Source organism: Microchirus variegatus (genome assembly GCF_963457635.1).
Source record: "Microchirus variegatus genome assembly, chromosome: 13".
In the NCBI taxonomy this organism is placed as follows: domain Eukaryota; kingdom Metazoa; phylum Chordata; class Actinopteri; order Pleuronectiformes; family Soleidae; genus Microchirus; species Microchirus variegatus.
Window position 1 is genome coordinate 19,438,215 of NC_139814.1, and position 20,151 is coordinate 19,458,365.

The window sequence follows — 20,151 nt, forward strand, 5'->3', positions numbered from 1 at the left end:
TGGATCCTGGTCTGACATATTGAACACTTCTCGAAAAGGAACTAGATCATAATTCAGTCCCAAACTTACGTGGCTTAAGACTTAAATTTGTTTGTCTCTCATCATCCCCTTTTATGTAAATCTGCTTTGATGGAGCTTAAAACGTAACTAAACCCTCTCCTCCGAGGCTCATTCTGCCCAATGTCTGATTTTGAAAAATACCAAGAAGTGGGCTGAGAGCAGGGGACTTTCCAGGACAAACTCCCTGAAATTCAAGGGCTGAATGTGCTGACACAGCTGGAGATGAGAGAGCTGAAGAAGAGCATCTTCATCCATGATTTGCAGCGCGCTCTGCATCTGGACAAGTGATTGTCCTTGGGATCTTGGTCAAATTCTCATTTTCTTTGCAGAGACATAGATCTTGGAATTTCCATTTCCCAGACATCACGTCATCATTCGCTCTCTCTTGGTTAACTTTACTCGGTCATTGTTCTGCACGGAATCTCACGCCAACGGCGGACAGAGACAGTGGACAGTGTCCACAACACGGCTAGTAATTATGACTCCATGTTTGTCCTGCGTAGGCCTCGTCTACGTACATCAAGCAACGCAGGGCGTTAAACAGTAGGTGGCGTCGTAACAATCAAGGGAGACGTTTACCTAAAATATCAACTTAACTTCTTTCTTGCACAAAATTCAAGCAGCTGTTTAGGGTGTTTTTCAAAAACTGCCAAGAGCATTGAATTTGTTTTCAAATTCACAAACTTTCAAAGACGTCAAGGGTCCATGGGAACACTGTGAGAAAGTTGACAGGAGTCTGGGATAATGATCCTCACGCTGATTAGACAAGAGGGTGAATTACGATTGGACGAAGAAAACGAATGGCAAAATTTGAATGCAGTAGCTTGTGTTTGACCAGAGAGGGCAGTAGATACACTGATTTTTATCATAACACATAATTTCAATACGTTCCACTAAACTATGAAGATTTGCACCTAAATTAACCAATACCATTGTTTCAAGGGTTTAGTTACACTTTAAGGAGCCCACTAAAAAGTTGGCTAATCAACTTAACTGGAGCTTGTGGTCACTAAACCGAGCTTGAAGAACTGTCTAATGGCCTTTCACCATGTCACATTCTGGTGAAATAACCCCCTCAGACCATGTAAATCAGAAAATTGAGAAATAGTGTGTGTATATTATAGACCAGAGATCTGCAATGACCGTGGAGCAAAAGTGCCGCTCCATCTTGTAGAAAGAAAGGTGACAGTCGAGGTTCAAGCATCCTAATCACACTGATAATGGTTCCCTGTGAAGAAGATACTGAGCCTGACCCAGAACATTCTGGACGGATTATAAATCCCATCAGGGGAAGAGAACATCTGCGCTACTTTGATAAGTCTGCTGCGACTGGGACCAGGCTCCAGATTAAAAGCAAAAAAAAAAAAACTGCACCGATATGATGTTGCAAAACCTAGATCAAGACACAGCAATTTTAAAATGAGGCCTCAAAATCCATCATGTGGAAAACCTTGTTAACGTTCCGCAAACTGGGTTCCTCTTCGCTTGAGGTCTGTGCAGATTCAAAAGGAGGCAGAACTGTCGAATCATCAGGATCCTCTTCTTAGAGAGAGCTATTAGATGCAAAGTGTCAGTAATGGAAAACTGGAAAGTGGAAACTTACAGCATCTGTCACGAGCTTCTAAGACAACAAAAACGATCATCTACAGCAACAATGACTTTAGAAAAACGGCAGTTTAAGAAAATCTACTTTCACAGCTTAAAGGCACAGTAGATATATTTAAAATTTTACTGAACCTTCAGGAAAAGTATTTTTATGTGGGTTAAACTGTAGGCAGGAGTTTTTTTTTTGGCGCTATTAGCATAATCTTACTATAGTGTTATATCTGTGTTGAACACGCACACGTTTGTGCACATACTAACTTGAGATGCAGTTTCGTCGTGCAGCTTCTGTTTTATTTCCCACAGTTCGGTCCACAGCATGTCTGCTTCACACTCTTCTTCTTCTATATTCCTGCAGGTTGTACACTAGGAGGTGCAATATCGCCCTCCACAGTTCAAAGTTCACGATCCCACATTGAAGTCTGAAATCACAGTTTGAAGTTCTTCAGCAGGGATTGGAGTTGCCCTTCATTCTCATCGTTATTCGTTCCCTGTTCCTTAATCCTTCTGGATTCTAATCCACAGTTCTCTTAGAAGTAGTCTTCTTCTTTTTCTTTTTCTTCTTCTTCTTCTATGTGACTAAAGTATAACCTTCTGGAAATTATCATTGCTCTTATTATTATTATTATTATTATTATTAGAATAAGACAATTTCCCGACCACAGTAGCCACGGCAACCCAGATCAAATGAGGACGACATCATATCCTCCTCATCTTGGTTTGCATTTATCTTCACTTTAACTTTAAAAGTACATATACACTAGTATATAAGTAAGTGTTACTTTGCTCTCACTGCTAACCTAACAGCAGAATGAAGTGTCTCCGTCACCTCGGCCCTGACCTAAGCCCCGTTTGCCGTGTTCTCACTCACTGCCATGATGAGCCGCTTCAGAGGCAAACGCCTGGTGTTCTCTGGGATGGGACCTTCCCATCAGTGCAGTGGACTTCTCTGTGGCTCAAGGAGGGATTACTGTGCATTCAGGAGGCTTCACATGGTGAGCCACGGTCCGTCTGATCAGAGAGGCGCTCACCTCCTCCCCTCCTCCTCCTCCGCGGCCCACGATTTCACAAGGATTAGCCCACAGAGTCGCCTAATCTCTCCACTCCACTCTCCTTTCTATTGATTGCAATCTCAAACATGAACACACACACACAGAGTGTGGTGCAAAGACAATAAAATACAATTGCAGACAGTTTAATCAATTCAATTATTTAAATCAAATGCTGTCTCTGTAGGGGACTGAGATTATTTAAGTTTTAATTGACCTTAAAGACCTTTGCACATGCACAGAGGTGCACACTCTGCACCCTCTCAACAACACTAATGAATAATAAACAGAGATGACTCTGTAGCACATTTGTATATCTGATACTGTTGTTTATCATCGAGCAGCTCAGGGGTCTCAGACTCAAACCACCTGAGGGCCAACGAGCATCTAGTCTGGTCAAGCCGGGGCCGCTGACAACATGACCTCGAAATGATGATGATATTTCACAGAATTCCAAAGTAAAAGTGTTCGTTTTAATATTGTATGATGCACAGTTTGCAATAGAAAAAAAGACAAAACAGATTTCTAATGCAAAATGAATCAAACAGACAGAAATATAATAAAATAATAAAAACATTACTGCAATTAAAACACCACACAAGCTTTATATATAATATTATATTATTATTATTATTATAAAAATGGGCAAATCAAATATGCAGATATATGCTGTCTATATTCTATCACATCAACATGCATATGATAGGAAGAGGAGGTCAGAGGCCATGTTTTCATTATGACAATATACAAAGTGATGTTAGAGGGCTACATATAGCCCGCAGGCCGCGAGTTTGAGACCTCTTTAAAAAAACAACAACGTAATTCTCCAACCACTAGGAGGAAATTTGCAGCCCTTACTCACATCCTGGTCTCGGTCTTATTGAAGCATGTACGTCATATTTGCTCTTATTATTACTTTTAAATGTGCGTCACTGAAATATCCAGCATGTCCAACGTGCAGTCACAGCACGACCTTCGCGACGCAGGAAAAAAAAGTAAACAGTTGGCTGAAGAAATACGGGAGACTCTTGACTGCAGAATTTTTGAGCAGCAGTTTTGCTCGTGCTTTCAAATCCCTGCTCTAAAAACACTAAATAACATCTGCCCTCTGTAAGTGTTGGGGAATACTGCAGGCTGGTACCGAATGGCAGAACACAGACGTCTAATTCAATAAGAAAGCCCCAGGGCGGCCGAGCATGGCTAACTACATCATGGTTAAGCATCTTGATTTTGTCAGAATTATAGAAAATGACAAGTGAACTTGGCATGAACCACGGAGACGGGGTGGAATCCTTGTATTGGCATTTCATAATCTAAGCAGGGTGGTGCCAGGAAATCAATACTTTACAGCCTCCCTTTCTGCTGTTTGCTCCCCCGTGAGTCTGAGGGAGAGGACTCTGAAGCATCGCTCACAAAAAGTAACACAAAAACAATCGCACAAAAAGCTCTCCGTCACAGGAAAATACTAACTGAACAGATCCGATAGCAAAAAAGTGTACGTGATACAAAACACGTGGTTTTTCTCTGCTCGTGAAATTCATTCTTCTTGCGCTGAATGAAGTTAAATATGTTGGAGTCACAGTTAAAGACGGAGGTATGAGGTGCAACTTGTATCAGCTTTTAAAAACATTAATAAAACAGAAGTCAATAATAGAGTTATGACGTATGAAGGCATCGCTCTTGGGCAGCAGCGTTTTAAAAAGACTTAAGCGAAGGAAGCTCGTGTCATGAGGCTTCGTTTGGTATGGTCCATCAGGTCATTTAAGGGCATTCACATAAATGGACTAATGTAATCAACTGTTCACATTCCCAGGACATGACCTCCTTTGTTGCTGCTGTCCTGTTCTTCAGAGGCCAAATATTCAGGTTCAGGGTCAGTGTTTTTATCCACGAAGTCAGAGGCGCAGCTTGTGAACAGGCAAGGCGGGCAACTGTTTGGGGCCCCGAGCTGATAGGGGGCCCCCGACACTCGGAGCCTGAGGGCTGTTTTTACTGAAATGTGCAGTGACCGCATCCAGCCGCATGCAGCCGCATCCCCGTCCCACTTAAAAATGATATCTCAGTAGGAAACCTCCCTAAAGGGGCCCCACCTCACGTTAACCTGTGTGAAGTTATCGTTCTGCAAGTTGAAAACTGAAGAGGATTATTTACAGTGTAATGCATATCTTTTTTACTCAGTTTATATATGTTTTTTTTCAGTTATACAGTATTTTATTGTTCTATATAGTTATATTGAGGGTTCTTTACGGTGTCATGTATTTGTTTAACTAAGTTTGTATTGTTTTTTTAAAGCTATTTACAGTATTTTATTGTTCTTTACATTTATATTTTCACATACTATTTAATTACAAGGTTCTTCCATGTTATTTCATTCATTTCGAAAAAAAAAAATGTTTGAAATCATACATTTTTCGTTGGTGTCAGATTATTTATAACATAATGGTGATGAACACTGGTTGGAAGGAAGGGCCCCCTGGGAATTTTTGCTTAGGGCCCCTACAGACTCTAGAATCGCCTCTGTACAAAGTGTGAGGTGGTGCAGAGATAGACGACTCTGGTGGTTAAGAAACACGTCAGTAACAAGATAAGCTAATCACAGCGCAGCATGGCGGCCTCACGTGACGAATCGGCGTCTACCACCGAAAATCACATTATTGTCTGTATTGAATTGTAGCTGTGAAGTCACTCGGTGGAACAGCGTGGATCAAATCCAGTTTTAATTTTGTTGGCAGGTTCACCGGTGATCCTCGTGTTGTTTTGACATGGTTTCGTTTCCCCGTGTATTACAGTCGTCTCCTGTCTCATTACATCCACTGCTGCTTTTTCCTGCTCCTCTGTCGTTCACTCTTCCCTCTCTTCTTTCAGCTCTGGTGTTCCAGCTCTTTTAAAGAGCGGATTATTCATGATTTGTTTTCTCTGAACTCCCCTTGAAATTCTCTAAGTTCCTTGTCTGTGAACTCTCTCTCTCTCTCTCTCGCTTCCCATCACTGTTATTGAAGCTCTCTTGTGCGTCTTCCTTTCTCTCTCTGACTTATTGTCTACAGTTTTATCCTCCACATAAGAGTTGTTGAGGGCTGGAAAACAATCCGGTGAAAGGCAAACACAACCGGACACTTTCACATTCACACTCACAGTCAATTTAGAATGTTAATTTGACCTAATCAGAGTACATCTGGCCGATAACTAGTGCAGAGGTGTCAAACTGAGGGCCACATCAGCATATTGGTTACCGTCAAAGGGCCAGATTCAACTGCATCTAACCCTAACCCTAACCCGCAACTAACCTAGCCCTAACCCTAAACCCTAACCCACAGAATAAATGTAACCAAATATAATGTAAAGAAAAAAAGGTAACTACTCTGTAACATAATTGCCATAATAACTGTATTTATTACTTATTCAAGTTACAACGCAAAAGTAACACAATCGCCATGCATTGTCGGAAATGTAGTTTATGGTCAACGCACGCCTTAAAGGGACACTGTGTAGTATTTATGGGTTTATATGACCCAAAATCCACCTTTTTATACATATTATTATTATTATATTATGTGCTCCTGCATTGTCTAGTCGCTGTATAATAGTTTTTGTTTCATTTTCGTAGTGTTTCAAAAAGTCATGTAAAATAACATGGTCGCGGGCCGCGGTTGCATAGCCACTGTTAGCAGCGAGACGCCATGTTTCTACCGGAGCCTGTAAGGACAAACGCGAGAGAACAAATCAAGCGTCTCTTTACTTGTAGCAGAAGTCCCGCCTCCTCTCTCTCCGCTTCGTCTGCTACGGCCGTGGTAGCTCGCCCTCTCCCTCACCTCACGAACCTCATCTGCTGACACGGAGAAAGACGACGAGGACGAATTTGACCAGCTGAGGATACCGTAGCGCTCAGGGAAGGGAGGGGGTGAGCAGAGGAGCAGTTCTTTGTTGCAAATTTCAGTCTCTCCTCTAGATGGCACTATAAACTACTTACTTCACCTTTAAAGCAGCATAGACCTATTTTAACACAGATTTTTAAGGACCAATTAATAACTCGCGGGCCACATTAAATGACGTGGTGGGCCACATCTGGCCCCTGGACCTTGAGTTTGACACGTGTGATCTAGTGAAAAGGTAAATGAAGCCTTGGTTTCATAAACGGGAGTTTTGAATGAAAGCTGCTTCAGCTCAGTCTCATTCTCGGTTTAACTGGACCAAACGTCCTCCTCTGCCTCACTGTGGAACTGAAGTCTGCCTCTGTTTTAACATCACATAACAACACGTTTTTTTCTTCACGTTTCCACCTCTGGAAAAAGCCTTCAGTTTTAGTTTTCTCCAGCAGCCTCACTGCTGCTCACACTAAATGACACTTGTGAGTGACTCACCTCAGCATCTGCTCTGCTGTGTCACTGCTGCACGGTTGTTTTTCATTGTTATTGTGCAAAACATGAAAATGAAAGTGTGTTATGGTCTGTTCTGACCTGCAGTTTTGCTGCCAGGACAAGCAGAGTCTTTAATAGACAATCGATGGTGTGATTCTGAAGTGAAGGAGACATCGTCTCTGCCTCATAAAGAATGTGAGGTTTACGTTGGTCCCATCATTACTTCCCTTCACTTGTTGCCACAGCATGTGTGACAAACCAGGACACAAAACAACTCCGATTTATCCTCTGAATATAAACTATTTCATTATAATCTGTAGCATTATGTCCTGCTGAGCAAATACTGTGTACAGGGTCAGACCTCTTACATCAGCAGCTTTTGGATTTAATTTCTGCTTTAACAACCCTTTGTTTTTGTTGTTGTTGTAAGTCTGTCCGAACGTCATATTTCATTCTTGACGTTTCAAATATATATATATATATGTAGTAGTTTGTTGCACATGCAGTTACGTTTACGTTTCCCCTTCCTGATACAAACAAAACAAAGTCTTGTCAACAAACTTATACTTTTCATCAGCTGCTATTACACGTCCATGCAGCATAACATAAGGTGCTGACTGCGGCTGATTACTCCAGTAAGTCTTGCAGACCTAGAGGAGGAGGTCACCCAGAGGACAGACTCTGACCTGGACCACAGCCTTGCCCCCAGTACGGCTAATATCCTCTTTTTTTCATTCTTCTCCTGTCTGGCTCGCTGTAAACCAAAATCCAGCTTCCCGAACATTTTCCATTTCCCTCTTGTTGTTGCTCTCTTTTTTTTTTTTTTTAGCTTCCACATCCTGTAATAAACCGAACATTTTAGCTGGCACCATCTAAAAACTGCTTTTATTTACACTACCGTTCAAAGGTTTGGGGTATAATAGAGTAAGAAAAGGAATAGAAAATGTAGGCAGACATTGACAAGGTTGGAAATAATGATTTTGGTTAAAAATAAGAATTTTGCCCTTCAAACTTTGCTTTCGTCAGAGAACCGGCAAAACTCTTTTCAGCTGTGCTAACATGATTGCACAAGAGTTTTCAAGGGTTTTCTTGTCATCCAATAACCTTCTAACACGATAAGCAAACACAATGTACCATTAGAAACCCGGAAATGAGCCTCTATACACCTATGTTCATATTCCATTAAAAACCAGGCGGTTGCAGCTAGAATAGTCGTTTACCACATTAACAATCTATAGAGTGTTTCTGATCCATTTAATGTTATATTCATTGAAAAAAACAAGGACATTTCTAAGTGACCCCAAACTTTTACACAGTAGTGTATATGTATTTACATATTTTTATTGCAGTGACAGCTTTTCCTCTTTAACTCAGTGCAGTGCCTGTAAACCCATTCTCTTGTATTTCTTAGTTGGCTGTGCCTCAGGAAGCATATACTGCATTCACTTATGAATTTAGGAGATTAACAAAAAATAAACAGGGAAAATGATCCCATTCATTCCAAAAAACAGTGCCAAAAATAAATGAGAAAGATAGATATGTGATTAACAGATGAGCAGTAGGTATGAGGATAAAATGGGATTAAGACATTGAGGAAATTTTACCACCTCTCATCTTTGCTGCTCCTTAGAAATATGTGAGTCTCTTAAAATATGTAAATATAATCTATTAAATTATCACCTCATTACGACACAATCGTCCTCCACTTTATTAGGAACACCTGTTCAACCGCTGCTTAATGCAATTATCTTATAAAGTGATCACATGCTAGCAATTCAATGATATCAGCCATGTGGACATGGTCAAGATGATCTGCTGAATTTCAAACTGAGCATCAGATTTGGGGGGAAAAGAAGGGTGATTTAAGTGACTCTGAATGTGGACTGAATTTTAGTCTTGAGCTTTTCAGAAAACCACTATTGATTTTCACTCACAACCGTCTCTGAAAAAGAGAAACTATCCAGTGAGCCAAAGTTCTCCGAGTTCAGCGGAAGAACGAGCAGACTGAAGCAAAGAAGAAGATCTCTGTTGAACCTTGAAGCAGATAAACTGCAGCAGCAGAGGAACACAGCAGGTGCCTCTCCTCACATGTTTGTACCTAATGAAGTGGCCAGTGAGTGTATGTTCTCCAACTAGTCATATTTGTTCACCAGATGAAACCAGGAAGGTGTCACGGCAGGGGCGAGAGAGTACGATGTTGTGAGTGAAATCATCAATCTGCAACGGATCTCTTTGTTCCCCGTCTGTCTTTTGTTTCTCTCGGCTGTTTTTCTGCCTCAGATGCAAACATCCAGCGGCTGATTAACAACCGCTGGAGCTGCACAGCGCTGCTGCGACCGCTCCACAGAACCCAGGAGTATGTGGCTTATAGCGCCTTTCAAAGCGTGCCTGTGCCTTTCAAACAGACGCCGCTAACCCACACATAAACAAGCCTTTGTTCGCGTCCTCAATCGTGGAAAAAAACAAAAGGCTTCGCAGTGACGACCTCGCTCATCTGAGAGGGATCTGGTCCTGGGTTGTGTGTGTGTGTGTAAGTGTGCGTGCATGTGTGTGTGAGTGAGCTGGTGGAGGCCAGAAACCTGCAGCTGAGCAGCAAATGTAGAGAGCGAAGAAAGCAGCTTTGATTCCGAGCTGATCGTCTCTTCTGCCGACCATTAAACCAACAAGCATTCATTCACATGCTGATTGTCTGCACAACAGGCTCAGCCTATTGTGATTGATGAGCTAAGTTGTGACCGGAGGCTAAAAATAGCGCCGTGGCTGCACAAAAGGCCGGACTGAGACGGACACGGAGCAAACACAGTGGGCTGATGGGTAATTCGACAAATGTGTGACGGATCACGGCAGAGGCAGCAGGACTCTGAGTGTCTGTGGGAACTGGACATTCTCACAGTGACAAATGCATCCATCCCAGTTGTCCGATGACATGTCTTTACAATGAGCCTCTGTGTGGAGCAGGAGTTGGATAATTAGAGGAAGATCTTTGCCAAATATATAAAATGACCTTTAAAACATGAAGTGACAGATGCTTTAAATGAATCCTTGTAGACTTTTGCAAAGTCCGAGCCAACTACAGTCGGCTTCCATGGCACACAAACACCCAAACCTGACATTAACATTGCATACATATTAAACTAAATGGGAACTGACTGTACATATACTGATTTTATATATATATATATATATGTGTATAAATATATATATACGTATATATAAGTATATATGTATGTTTGTGTATATATATGTATGAGTATGTATGTATGTATATGTATAAACATACATATTCATACATATATGTGTACATATATATGATGTATGTATACGTTTGTATATACATATATATGTATGTATGTGTATATGTATCTGTCTTTGATTTTCTTGTATTTTAATGCCATTTTTTATATTTCATTGTTTTACTCTGAAACTGCTTTTATAATTTTGTACGGTGCTGTGAAACGCACCTTCAAATGTAAAATATATTATTATTACTATAATGATATGCCGTATATATTTACATAAAAATACATTCTTTATATATTTTAGTCGTTGAACATTGGTCTGCCATGCAACAAAACTAATTTTACCACTGTTTTTGTCCGTTCAGCTGTTAAAGTACTTGAGGGGACTTGACGTTAACATTCATACAAATCATGTATTACAAATCAAATACCTAAGTTTGAGTTGGGAAACCTTGGTCATAGGAACAAGATTTTTCCTGACAAAACAAAAGTCCGGCTTTAATCTGGTCACTTACTGTCCTCGGCACAGTCACGACAGACACTCACAGTAATTGGCTCCACATTTAAAAATAAAACAACAGAGGACCAAAGTTACAGTTAAATGGTTAAAACTTCAGTCTGTATCAATGTTTTCTTCAGCCTTAAAAAATAAATAAACAGGTTTCTTAGTGGGCGCCACAGCAGATCAGCGACCCACATATTTGACATCCAAATCAAATAAACATGAATTCATCTTCCGGTGTCTTCCTCTTGCTGTTATTGCGTTGCAGAAAGTCAAAAAGCACCACGTCTGGATGTTCAGAGTGTCCTCGTGTTGTTTGCTCTTCACTGATATCCATGTTTTTTTCTGTGTGTGTGTGTGTATATATTTTAGGAGTATCTGTAGCCCGTTTAGTGGAGTAAAGCTCTTTGGCTCTCGATGAATGAGAGCCAACATCCTTCCAACTTATCTCTGAGTGCAGACTCGGGCTCCCTGCTTTATAATTGCAGGTTCATACACACAACTCGCAGTCACATATTTAACAGCTTCTCTGTGGGAAGCTTAAAAATTCCACTCGTTTCCAGCACATCTCTTCTTTTTTTTTTTTCTTTTTTCCTGAGTCCAGATCAACTGAAGCGAAACGCGCAGTGAAAACGGGACGACGCGGCGATCGGGCTCCATTAGCTTTGCCACTTTAAGACTTCTAAAAGCTACAGTCGCGGCAGCAGGATGCACGTCCTGTGATCATCTATCAAATCTTGAGTCATATTTCAAAGTGTTTGCGTCCTCTGCGTTCGCAAACCTGAGCGCAGCAAAGCTTCCTATACACCAGCACCAAATATAGCTCAGGAAAGTTCACGCTGGCCTGCGTTTGACTCCAGGATCTCCAGCTTCAGCTCCACTCTCCCTGCCCCCCCCCCCCCCCCCCAACATCCCTTCCTGTGATGAAATCCACCCTTCATGGCCACCGAGTCCCCCCCCCCCCCCCCCTCCACACTTGCCACCCACCACCACCAAAAAAAAAAGAAGTGATCTTTGAAGCGAGCCGCATCTCTGCTGCCCTGTGGAACAATGAGATGCTCTCATGCTGCTTTGTGCTGCGGGCCTTTTCAACGCAAACACAGCTCTGAGAACGGCTTTTTCATTGTCTCGTCTTCAAGGGATAATAAATAAAGAGCGGGGACAGCGAGACAAGCTGCTACAAGGCGGGAATTATAGGAACACCGCTGTTCGAAAGACCGGCTCCCAATCCAAGTACATGCAAAGAATAGTTGGGGTTTTTGTGTGGATGCATGTCGTGCCTGTTAATGGACAAACAGAAAGAGCCATTTTGTTGATTAATGGACGCCGACCATCGAGAAAACACTGTGACAACAGGCAGGGGAGGCTCTGTGTTGAGATGTGCTTTTGGATTTGGACATTTAAAATGTTTAAATGCAAAAAAAAATAAAATAGCCTCATATTCTACAAAGAAAACTGAAAAATTCAAACTTTTATCCAGTCCATGCAGTTTTAAAGGTGCATTGTGTAATAAATCTAAAGCAACTGGCCATAAAATCCTCCTAATATGTCACAGAGACTCAGGAATAATGTTCATATAACAAACTGAACTCCCCAACAACAACAGCACAGCCAAAATATTTGTATTAAAAAATATATTTTGCAGACTGCAAATCATGTTTATGTTTTGAAATCATGTTTTGGCATGTGGCGCCACCTACCGCCGTCTACCAATCATTGCAGTCAGTAGAGTCTCAGCTGCAGAGCAACCACGGGTTGCCAGTTATGTCAGAAAACGAAACCTAAAAGACCTCTGTATTTTGAATTTGAATGTAGTAACCGTTTATGACCACATTCTTACATATGGCACCTTTAACGTTCGGTTTAATCACAAGAAAAGTAGTGAAACTACAAATAAATACAGAAAAACAATTAACTATTACATTTACTTCTACTAGAAACTAAACATATGAAGTATAAACTTTTATTTTGTACATAATGTTTATATAATGTCAACTCTGCCTCAGAATACTGCGCTGTCACTTACCACTTACACAGAAATATCTTTGGCATCTGGGATACACAGCACATTTAAATTTGAATTTAATTTCAGAGTTACATTTTTAAAATCTTATTTATAACCTTTCTAAGACCATCATAAAAAGACCTCTGAAACCTCATCTCATTGCACTGTTCAATGGTTTGTGATCTATTCTGTTCTATAGGTCACCACTAGGTGGCCAAAGTAAAGGCACACATTTTTGTTTACCTCTGAAGGTGTATTGTAAATGTTGTGACATCAATAATGTTCATATAATCAGACAGATGATCATAATGAAGCGGTTGGAGTCACCTGGATTTTTTCTTTCTTTGGTTTATTTGTCCAATTTCTTCCTAATTTTATTTTATCCTTGATGCACACTTGAAAATATTCGACGGGCTCCGTTGTCATGGAACATTTGAGACGGTGCTTTATGTGTGTGCCGTTTTGACATTGAAGAGAGTAGGTTAAAATGTTCCATGTTTTGTTCATGTTTGTGAAGAATAATATTTCTTTTTTTTATTGCTATTTTTTTTTTTTTGAAATCTAAAATGAGCTTGGACTAAATCCCAGTAACAATCTCTTCCCTATTATCGTGCAGGTTCTCATGGCTCGGAGACATAAACACGGAGCAGGAAAGCCTTCAGTCTGCCCACAGGTGCACGGCACAGGAATCATACCAATAAACTCAAGTAAGCTCTGTAATCAACACAGCTCACATCACAGGCTGCTTATTGCTTTGGGGGGTAAATACCACAAGATGCATTTTCCAAAATGAAGCTTTTCCCAATTAGTATTGCTACGTTTTGAAATCCCCCCCCCTCGCACACTGTTATCATTCATTCATGCGCCAAACATCATTTGGCTCCTCGCCAGCGAGAAGATGAGGAATAAAATCTCACAGCGGCTCGAGAACGAAGGGGCTTGACAGTGGGCTCGGAGTAAAGAGCGGAGCCAGACATGAGCCTCTCATTAAACAGCTCCAGATGTGTGCCAGATGTCGGGAGTCTCTCCCATAAAATAAACCCTTCACCATAAAGGAAAAACAAAAAAAAGTGGGTAACTGCGGTGCAGCCTGCAGCAGCTGGGGAACCTTTTCCCAAGCCCAGCAAAAAAAAACAAAAAAAAAAACAACCCTGTGCATCATGTTGTAAACACTGTTTGGGTGAATGTATGGAATGTGCAGCTGCATATATGCATAATGCATAGGATTCACGGGGCGCTTCACGGGGAAAGTGAGGGGGGGGGCGGTGCAGAGACTCCTGGCAATGTGAACTGTGGTTGAACCGTAGGAGGGAGTGCACTGTAAGGTTGGAAATAGTGGGGGTTAAAAAACGAAAGAAAAAAAAAAACATAACAAGTTCCCAGCCCCTTTTTTTTAAGTCAGTCCCCCCCTCCAGACTCCATTTTCAGACATTCCCCTATTGTATTGCAGGCATTCCCAAACTGAAAATCCACGCCCAAACCTTAAATCACGTCTCTGATCAGTACTCGAGAGCAGGATCAATGTGTATTATTGTTTTCATGTGAACATGGAGATGCAAATACTTCGTCCACTTCATTCAATTCAATTCAATATCAGGTGCATGGGGGACACCCCTGGACAGGTCGTCCGTCCGTCACAGGGACACTCACGTCCAATTTGCCTGATCCACAAATCTGCAGGGGAGAACATGTGAACTCCATGCTGAAATACATACATTATCTTAGGGTACTTTACTATGATAAGGTCAAGAAAGGTCAGGAATAAGAGATCTCTGACTGATTCAGACTTGCTGTGTTCAAACATCTTTCTTAGACAGACTGTGGTTGGAGAGAGGAGAGAAAGGAAGGGGGTTAGTGAAGGAGAGGTGTGTAGAAAGAAGAAGATAAGAGGCTCTCCAGATGGAGACCAGGAGTATTTGAAAAATCAATAGCATTAATAACATTTATCACCTTCATCATCACGTGTGTGTGTGTGGTGGGGGGGGGTTATTACAGCTGAGCTCCGGGTCATAATTAAAAGGTTTGGTTTCACAACAAAGTGCGTAATTATCCGTCGACCTGAATAGAAACGTATGAATTTAAATGAACAAATTAACATTAAGTGCAAACACTGAAATGTTAGGTGTTAATACAGTGACACTGGATACTTAGACACGTCACAATATTAGACGCTGAACCTGTCGTGAAAGGGTTTCACTTTTATGAAACGGCTTTATTTCTTTTTTAATTTGCGCTGACTGAAAAGATTCAAGAGAAGCACGTCATTCTTAGCCTAATTTTTTAACAGTTTGTTCTTTTGCACTTTATGAGTGCAATAATTTAAAGGTGCCATATGTAAGAATGTGGCCAAAAACGGTTACTACATTCAAATTCAAAATACCGAGGTCTTTTAGGTTTCTTTTTCTGACGTAACTGGCAACCCGTGGTTGCTCGGCAGCTAAGACTCTACTGACTGCAATGATTGGTAGACGGCGGTAGGTGGCGCCACATGCCAAAACATGATTTCAAAACATAAACATGATTTGCAGTCTGCAAAATATTTTTTTTTATATAAATATTTTGTCTGTACTGTTGTTGTTGGTGAGTTCAGTTTGTTATATGAACATTATTCCTGAGTCTCTGTGACATATTAGGAGGATTTTATGGCCAGTTGCTTTAGATTTATTACATAATGCACCTTTAAGACTTTCTTCTCAGTTCAGTCAGTCGTCCGTTTTTGACACAGATGTTTTGTTTTTGAACACATTTTTTATTCTGTTACGCAAACATCACGACAAAACTGAACTGTAGCGCAGTCGTGTGTCCTTCTTCTTTGCTGCTATGGAAACGGTCGCTCCTGATACAAACCCACATTTATCACAGAGTCATTTCGTCTGTGACTGAATGATGATGCAACACTTTTCCACTGGTCAAAACCAGCTAAACCTGAGCTTCAGCAGCTTTTTTTGCCCAGTGGGAATGAGTTATTACAGGACACACGTGTTACACTCTAACAGTGTTTAACAACAAATCACTGTGTGTATGTTTTTTACTGTAAATGACTGTCCTGTGTCCTGTTGATAAAGCAGCATTTTCCTCTATATAAAAAAACTGTATTTTACTGAAACTTAGACAGTAGACGTACTGTAAAGGATATTACTGTGATTTAGCAGCATTTTCCTGCATAAATTATGTATTTTTCAGTGCATTTAACATATATTTTTTAGTGTATTTAGTGTTAAATAGTGTATTTTACTATATTACTATTTTACTGCCACAACATATTACTGTGATTTAACAGTTTTTTTGACTGTTAATATTGTATTTTATTCGTCATGCAGTACCATACATTACTGTGATATAGCAGTATATTCTTAAATTAAAAAAAAACTGTATTTTACTAAGTAATTTTATAGGACTTGTACTTAAAATCAAATTTATAGCTGTGATTTAGTAGAACCTTTTCCCGTATAAACACTGAACTTTACATTATATATTAATGCTGTAAAATGTGTTACCACAATTTATTTTTTATTAGAATGAATTATGTATTTAACTGCATTAATCACTTCCGAGTACTTGCCCAAAATAGTAAAACACACAACGTTTCCGCAGCGAAAGCCTGAAAAGTCCTAGAAATAATTTACAGTGCGGTCCTCGCTCTCCTTCTGCGTACAGAGACGCCCGTGATTTAGTTCCATTTATTTACCAGCCACTTGAGTGCACATTGATTTTCAATCCAGAGGGTTAGTACGTGGTGTAATGAGAGAAGTCTGCATTATTCATACTTTGCCAGGGCTTGAAGCCGCATGTGACCTAAATACCTGGTGATGGATTCTGAAGCAACAACAGGGAAACAGAGACAGACAGAGAGAGAGACAGATAGAGAGACAGACAGAGAGATGGTGACGTGACGCGAGTGAGGCAGACAAGAGAGGAAGAAAAGGAAGAGGAGGAGATAAATCCGGTGCAGGTGTTTGTGTGAGTTTGGGAACAAACTGACAGCTGAGTCTCTTAATGTTGGCTGCTGTGCAGACATGTTTGTGTCAGTGTGTTATTAGTGCGGAGCATCTACTGTATATGTCACTGCATTCGCGTCATGTGGCGTCTCTGGAGTCTGACTCACTGCTGCACGGGCGCTTTTTAAAAAAAAAAATATTATTTCTAAAATAAAATTAGAGAAGGCTTCCGACTTCTGCAGGCTGCATTATGAATTCTGTCTGACTGTGGCGCTCTCTCCGCTCACGCATCTCAAGGTCTGCAGCTGGAGACGTGACCTTCAGTCGGCTCGTCCTAAACCGAGTTCACCTCTACACGACCTGCTCTATTACTGTTCTAATGGATTCTATTTATTAGAACGAACCCCTTGAGATGAAGCATCTCGTTTTCCACAGGGTCCTAACATACACTTAACATAACTATAATGAAAACATGCATGGCTGATGCATCCGTAGACCTCTCTTGTGTCGGAACTGCAGTAAAATATATAAACTAAATATTAAATACATGAAACATGGAATGCAAAAAAATGATGTAGTTGAATAAATTATAGGGTTTAATGTGGAAAAAATGCACAATTAATAAATGATAATTGTCTGATACTGATTTATTTATATATATACATATATATATATATATATATGTATATATATAGTCATTCCAATCACCAAGCTTTTACCTGGATTTCACTATGGAAACTGCAACATGTGTATAATGGAATATAAATGATGTTTGCATCAGAATGGCAGCTAATTAGCTGAAGTTTACTGCTGTAAAAGAAAGAAAGTTGTTTCTGCAGGAGAGGGATAGACATGGACAGAGATGATTCTTCCTCATTTGTGTAGTGAGCTTTAGCAGCTTTAGCTGGTTTGTCAGCTCTGCCTGTGTTTGGCCTTGACTGAAGCGCAAATAAAAGATGTATATTCTAAGGCTATGAAAACCCAGCAATTTCACGTGATAATACACGTATATAAACATACGCATGTGTCCAATTTCCTCCCAACAAATCCTCTTAAACGTTACACACTCGGAGCTTAAAACATCAACATTCTACAAAATACACAGAGCTTCACTGATGGGTTTGAACTCCGGACTTGAATTAATATGTGAACGTCTCACACTGCAGCTTTAAACCTCTGCTGCAGAAAACTTACTGCTTATCAAGGCTGACAGGAAACTCCCTGCTCCATGTCTGATGAGAGAGATAGAGAGGGAGTGATAGAGCGATGCAGAGATGGAGAGAGAGGTTTCCTGGGGCAGACACAAGGCTGAAATGTTTCTGTAAGCATCTCTGTATCAGCTGAGGAGCCCAGGAACCTGTCAGATGAAGGGCTTTGATAACGCGCTGAGCTCGTTATCAGGTGGGACGTCGACGGCCTGGAAGTACGAGTGGTCTCGCTCTGGGCCAGATGGGAGGAGAACATGGACAGATGGAGAGGGAGAGGATGGAAGCCTGTGAGTGACAGGATCTCTGTTGACCAGCTCTCGCTCACATTCTGCAGCGTGTGACCTGCACGAGTTCAGCTTCAACTTCAGTCGAGCAAGTCCGCTGTCCGTGTTTTGTCCATGTCTATGTAAGCTGTAAGCAACTTTTTAGACCGATATAAAATAATATTGATCTTTTTCAGTAAAACGTTAAAATACAGTGGTGCAAATAGGCCAAGCAGAGGAAGCCCGTGTACCACTGGTGGTACACGTACCTCAGTTTGAGAATCGTGGCGTTAAACTGCTCCGACTTGGGCGAAATCTCCCGCTGTCTTTAGACACACCGCCCGGAAATCTGGCAGGACGCCCGCGGCGCTTACAACTTTCCTCTTTACTCGCTCGACTGTACGATCATATCCGGCCTCCCGCATCCGGTGTTGCATTTTTACGTCGGCCATCTTGTTCCTCGATGACTCCAGCTTCTTCTGGATCTTGTCCTCCGACAAGATACTGATCAGGCACTTGGTTTCGGAGGTGCTCCACGTACATCGTACAGCGGCCCTCCTTCACCCCCGCCATTTTTTTTTGGAACCAAAGTCCCACGGTATATGCTAATTAGCGTGCGCTTTATGCTAATTGCCTAAACCCTGACCTCCCGCTGTCGCGAGCCCGACGCGTTCTCTTTATACGCACTTTGAAGTTGTCGGGGACTCTCGCTGAGTTGTCGGGCGACCACTTCGCAGTTGTGGGCCTTACTTTAGCTGACATTAACACTTTAATCAATTTATAGTCATTATTCCAAGGCCAATAAATGAGGGGAGTCCTGACAACCTTTGAGTTAAGGGGACATTTTAAGGGTATATTCCTGATTTTAAGAGGTTTATCAGTTTAAACAGACGGACGTCATCTTCAAACCTTCAGTCTGTGGTTGTGTTTAGAAGAAATTATGGACATAGTCAGTTTAGAATACAGAATGTGTGTGCTTGATTTTTTCATATCTCCTTTAACTAACTAACTTTTTTTTTATCTTTCTCATGAATATTATAATATGTTTTCTCCATCACACACATACACACACACACACACACTTGAGTGCAGTTCCCAGGAGGTGTGTGATGTTTGCCGTTCGACTTTATTTTTCTTTGTAAATCCCCCAGTGGAGGCAGGAGCGGGCGAACCGGACCGCTGACCCGACAACAGCCGTGTTTGAGTTTGTCCCCAGGGGGCGCCATCATTGGAGGGAATATCACAAATCGTGCTCACCCGCACCGGCCGTTTCATCTCTTTTCTTTACCTCCGTGTCCTGTAAGTTCAGACATATTGATATCAGGCAGACTCTGGTTCATTCTTTTGTCTGTAAAGTTGTGTAAATTATACAGACTGTGTTTGATGAAGGAGGAGAGAGCGTCTGTTCAATTTTTCTTCTTTTCCTTTGCCTCAGTCTGTGAGACCAGATCACAGTAACGTGGAGTAACTCACTTATCATTTATATCATTTGTTCTCTGGTTTCATCCCACAGTCTAAAAAAAACATGCAGATTTGGGGATTAGGTAAATTGGACACTCTATATTGACCGTAGGTGTGAGAGTGGATGGTTGTTTGGCCCTGACCTCGCCTTTTGCCCTATGTCAGCTGGGATTGACACAGCACCCGCGTGACCCTCGTTTGGAGGACAAAGCGGTAGAAGATGGATGGATTTTCTTGATTGTAAACCTTTCTTTTCGAACTAGTGTTTGTTTTTAGCTCTTTAGAGTGAGCATTAGCTCATCTCTGATGAAGGCAAAAGAAGTTTCTAACCTTGAGGGCTAACGATGGACATATTTTTTTCAATCGTATAAATCACAATGGATGATGAAAAACCAGAGCTCACCATGAGATATCCTCACAAAAAATTTGCTAACTAAGGCTAGCTCCACCCACTGCCTAACTAAGAGCT